General features: G+C 47.9%; 1 pseudogene; it reads left to right on the top strand.

The window, feature by feature from the left end:
• The first annotated feature begins 1,746 nt into the window (after nt 1-1,746).
• On the top strand, nt 1,747-4,941 carry LOC138997105 (protein MEMO1-like; annotated as a pseudogene).
• Nucleotides 4,942-5,329: the final 388 nt, after the last annotated feature.

Here is a 5,329-nt window from a genome sequence, read left to right as displayed (position 1 = left end):
TAGGGCCACCCTGCAGGAGCTACTTGTATGGGGCTTGGAGGTGCCCAGGCAAGGCCCAGCTGTGAAACAAGGCAAGCTAGTGCTAATGCAGGGTCTTGGGCCTTATATTGATAAGGCATGCTAACCCAGCTGCAGCTTGTTTGAGAGATTTTAGCAATGTCTGAAGCCTGACCAAGGACAGGCTATTCATATGCAAAAGTCACTGCAAACAGATTGGGTGGGGTTATAAATTGGATGGGGCAGGCTCTCAGGGAATCACCAGGGCAGGGCAAATAGATATGGCTGACATTCAGCCCTGTGACCAGGGAGGTCTCAGCATGGGAACAATGACCCCTGTGAGTAGCTCCATCTGGGAGAATACCGCCCCAATTTCCTGCCCTGATGCCGGACAATCCAGTTCCTCCTCGTATGTGTCTGGGTCCCCCAGAGCCTTGCCCTGGTGTTGGAGCTCAGAGGAAGCGGGACCTTGTGTGTGTTGGTCCTTTAAAAGGAACACCTGAGTCTCCAGCAGCCTCTGTGTCACTGAGTCCCAATCCCCACTGAGCCCATAGTTATGAGGACTTGACTTCCCAGCTCTGGGAGCCTAGGATGGGGGTCTGGTGTAGGGCTAGGAACCCTTGCTCCTCATAGGTGCCTCCACAGAGATGATCTTCCTTCCAATTAAAACGCCAAACATGGGTATCGGTACAGCCAGTTCCACGCCTCCACCCCTCCTACCAGTCTCAGAGTGCTTTCTTCTTTACTTCTCTAGTTGTAGGACTTCCACTCAGCTAGCTTTCAGGCGGTTCTGGATGATGGTTGGTCTGTATTTTAGTTGTAATTTTGATGTGGGTGTGGGAGGCAACGATATAGGCATTTACTTCTGCCACCATTTTGGTTTTCTTGGCCTGTAATAGTTTTTCTATAAAGAAGTCTGAGTCCTTCAGCCATGTCCTTCTTTGAGATTTTCTCTATTCAGTTTTTCTTTAAAATCCATATGAATTTTAAGATGGGTTTTTCTATTTTGTCAAAAAGTCATTATTAACATTTTAAGAATAGTGTCTCCCAGCCCATTAAAATGGAATGTCTTTTCATTTATTTATGTCTTTAATGTCTTTCAGCAATGTTTTCTTATTTTCATTGTACTTCTTTCACCTCCTTGATTAATTTCTAAGTAGTTTATTCTTTTTGGTGCTATTATAAATGGACATTGTTTCCTTAATCTCATTTTCAAATTCTTCATTATTAATATTGGAAAATGCAATTGATTATTGTATGTTGACTACATATCCTGGACTTTGCAAAATTTGTTTAACAAGTTTTTTGTTTTAACAATTTTGGAGGGAATCTTTAGGGGATTCTATATATAAGGTCATATCATACATATATGATATAGATTAATACTATATATATTTTTAAGTGACAAATAAAAAGTTTTAAATACAGTGCAAATTTCAGTAATTTTCCTGAGCCATTTATGAATAAGTTGTCAACACACTGCCTCTTCACCTTCAAATACTTTACTCTATTTTGTTCAAAAAAGATCATCTGGGCCACTGACTTCTCATTCACTCTCATGCACCAGAGGTGGCACTGGTGCCAAGACATCCAACCCCGAGGTCCACCAGGAAGCCAATCACGCTGGAAATTGGTACACAGCCTCCAGACCGCAGCTGAACGAGCCACTAGAGGGTTGGCTTTCACAAGTACAGTCTACGAAAAGACCTGCTAGAGCATTGCTGCACCCATGCAGGATATACTACTGTGGGCTTTGTGCTACTCATGCTTATAAACAAGTGGATCCATTACCTAGAGAATTTGCATTCTCAGGCCTTCTTGTCTTGTGCTCCTCTCTCCATGTGCACTTTCCAATGTGGATATATATAGAACACCTCTGTATGACCTTCATATTGACAAAAAGATTTACAGGGGCCCTGGCCAGACAGCTCAGTTGGTTAGAGCATCCACCAGCTACAAGATTGCAGGCTCGAGGAGAACCAAGATGGCGGTGTAAGGTACAGACCTGTGCGTGCTGTCTTCCACAACAACATCGAGACTACCAACTATAAAAGAAACAGCTGTCATTCAGAACCATGGGAAAGCTGGCCCAGTGGAAGCTCTACAACTGGAAGGAAAGAAAGAAGAGCATTGAGACTGAGTAGGTTGTGCAGAGGCTCCAAGAACGGAGTTCCGGAATCACGCTCCAGGCTGGCTGCAACTGGATGCGCGGTTTTTTTCAACCAGAAGGGGATGCGGACTATCAAATCCACTGAGCGTGGTTGGGGTGGGATACTAAGCTCCCAGAACCCTACGGGGAGAAGCGGGATGGCCTTGCAACGACCCGGAGATCAAGAGTGGCTGTCTCGAGGAACTGCTCGCCGGCACTCGGGGACGCAAGTTGCTGTGTCGCGGAGAGGTGAATAGACGCGGAGATGCCATTGCCCTTGGCCCCACCCTGGTGATTCCCGGGGACCCGCCCTACTCAAATTACATCCTCAACCAAGCTGTGCTAGTGACACAAAGAGAAACACTGACGCTTTTGCAGGCCAGCCCAGCAGAATGCAGATTTCAACTCCTCGCATACATAAGGGACACAATAAAGAAGCAGAATCAGGTTCGGAGGGAGCCGGAGCCGGACATGGCTGGGCCGGCAATGTGGAACCACTGTACCAGCAAACACACAGGCAGGTCCAGCAGATCCAGTATCACATGGGATGCTGGGTGACGGCAGACAGGCAGTCTGTGCACTTGGTAGAAAATGAAATCCAAGCAAGCGTACCAGATATTCAACCACCAGGAACGCCTGGAGATTTTGTCCAGCAAGGAGCCGCCCAACAAAGGACAGAATGCCAAACTTCGTGTTGCTGAGACGGCCCCCGTGAGGCCGAGGCGGCCCCCAGAGGGCCGAGGAGGCCCCCGAGAGGCTGGGACAGCCCCGGTGAGGCTGAGGCAGCCCCAGTGAGGCTGGGACGGCCCCAGTGGGGGTGGGACAGCCCCGGTGGGGTTGACACGCCCCAGTAAGGTTGAAACAGCCCCGGAGAGGTTGAAATGGGCCCGGTGAGGCAGAAACGGCCCCGGTGAGGCAGAAATGGCCCCAGTGAGGGTGAGATGGCCCCGGTGAGGGTGAGACGGCCCCAGTGAGGTTGCAACTGCCCCGGTGAGGTTGAAACAGCCCCGGTGAGGTCGAAACGGCCCCTGTGAGGTCGAGACAGCACTGGTGAGGTCGAGACGACCCCGGTGAGGTCAAAACGGCCCCAGTGAGGTTGAATCAGCCCCAGTGAGGTTGAAACGGCCCCGGTGAGGTTGAGACGGCCCCTGTGAGGTAAAGACAGCCCTGGTGAGGCTGAGATGGCCCCGGTGAGGCTGTGACGGCCCCGGTGAGGCTGCGATGGCCCCGGTGAAGCTGCGACGGCCCCGGTGAAGCTGCGACGGCCCCGGTGAGGTTGAGACGGCCCCGGTGAGGTCGAGATGGCACCGGTGAGGTCGAGATGGCCCTGGTGAGGCCGAGACGATCCCGGTGTGGTTGAAACGGCCCCGGTGAGGTTGAAATGGCCCATGTGAGGTTGAAATGGCCCATGTGAGGTTGAGACAGCCCATGTGAAGCTGAGATAGCCCCGTGAGGCTGAGACAGCCCCGTTGAGGTCGAGATGGCCCCGGTGAGGTCAAGACAACCCTGGTGGGGTCGAAACAGCCCCAGTGAGGTTGAAACGGCCCCCATGAGGCTGGGACAGCCCCTGTGAGGCTGAGATGGCCCCTGGGAAGCTGAGAAAAATACCACATGAACTCACTCATTTATGAATAATAAGAAACATTATAGACTGATGAACAAAAATGGATACAGAGGCAGAGCAGCATTGAGCAGAATGTCAAACTACAGTGGGAACCCTCAGGAGGGTTGCGGGGAGTAGGAGATCAACCGAAAGACTTATATGCATGCATATGAGAATAACTAATGGACACAAGACACTGGGGGGTGGGGGAAGCCGGGAGAATGTCAAGGGGGAGAAAAAAGGAGACATGTGTAATACTCATTGTAATACTTTAAGAAATAAAATTTAAAAAATTTAAAAAAAGATTGCAGGCTCGATTCTGGTCAAGAACCAACCAATGAATTCATTAATAAGTGGAACAAAATTGATGTCTCTTTCTCTCTCTCTCCCTCCCCCTCTTCTCCTCTCTAAATAAATAAATAAAATCAATAAATAAAGATTTAGCCCTGGTCAGTGTGCCTCAGTTGGTTGAGCATCCTCCAGTACACTGAAAGGTTGCTGGTTTGATTCCCAGTCAAGTCACATGTCCAGGTTGTGGGTTTGGTTCCTGGTCAGGGTCCATACAGAAGGCCACTGGTTGATGTTTCTCTCTCTCTCTCAAAATCAATTTTTAAAAAATGAAGTTTGTCTTCTATTAAAATATACATATGGAACTATGGAAGACAGGAATGTTTGAACGCATGTCTCTGCAGACAGATGAAGGAAAACACAGTGTTGAAATGCATTTGCCTTACATAACTAAAGCCATGAAAAGCTATAAGGATGAGTTTACCATTATTTCTATCCTGGTTGGAGCTCTAAGTGAGTCAAAAGGATGGAATTTGGAAAACTCTTCAGTAAATATCTAGTGGATCCTGGTAATCTCTGTGGTTTCTTCTGATTTCTGCCATTTGAGTCAAAGTGTCCATTACAGTTACTATGATGAATCCCAGAAGGAGACTTATAGAGTCATTGAACATCTACATAAAATGGATATGAATATAATAAAACAATTAGACCCTGTATCTCTTAGCAATTACTTGAAGAAATACAATAAAACTATATGCAGAAGACATCCCATTGGGGTGCTATTGAATGCTATCACAGCGCTCCAAAAGAATGGAATGAACATGATCTTTTTCTTTGAATTATGCCAGTCAAGTCAGTGTGGAAACTGGTGAGTTATGCTGCTGGAGCACTCACAGTCCACTGAAGCTCTGATTCCTCAGGGATGCCACCTGCACATACTCGTACCGTTCCAGGTCTCAGCCTAACCCTTACCAAGATTCTGGTCCTGGTTTGGGGGATTCTGGAACCTCAAACCAATAGCATTTTCTTCTTTTCTAATAGGTGTAGGTCTTCTTTAATTTCAACTCATTAAAAAATACTTTGCCAAAACCGGTTTGGCTCAGTGGATAGAGCGTCGGCCTGTGGACTGAAAGGTCCCAGGTTCGATTCCAGTCAAGAGCATGTACCTGGGTTGCGGGCACATCCCCAGTAGGAGATGTGCAGGAGGCAGCTGATCGATGTTTCTCTCTCATCGATGTTTCTAACTCTCTATCTCTCTCCCTTCCTCTCTGTAAAAAATCAATAAAATATAT

Source organism: Myotis yumanensis, unplaced genomic scaffold (assembly GCF_028538775.1).
Source record: "Myotis yumanensis isolate MYYU_CA2020_CCGP unplaced genomic scaffold, mMyoYum1.0.hap1 SCAF_18, whole genome shotgun sequence".
Taxonomy (NCBI): domain Eukaryota; kingdom Metazoa; phylum Chordata; class Mammalia; order Chiroptera; family Vespertilionidae; genus Myotis; species Myotis yumanensis.
The sequence above is the reverse complement of the archived record's forward strand: the minus strand, read 5'-3'. Positions and strand labels throughout refer to the sequence as shown.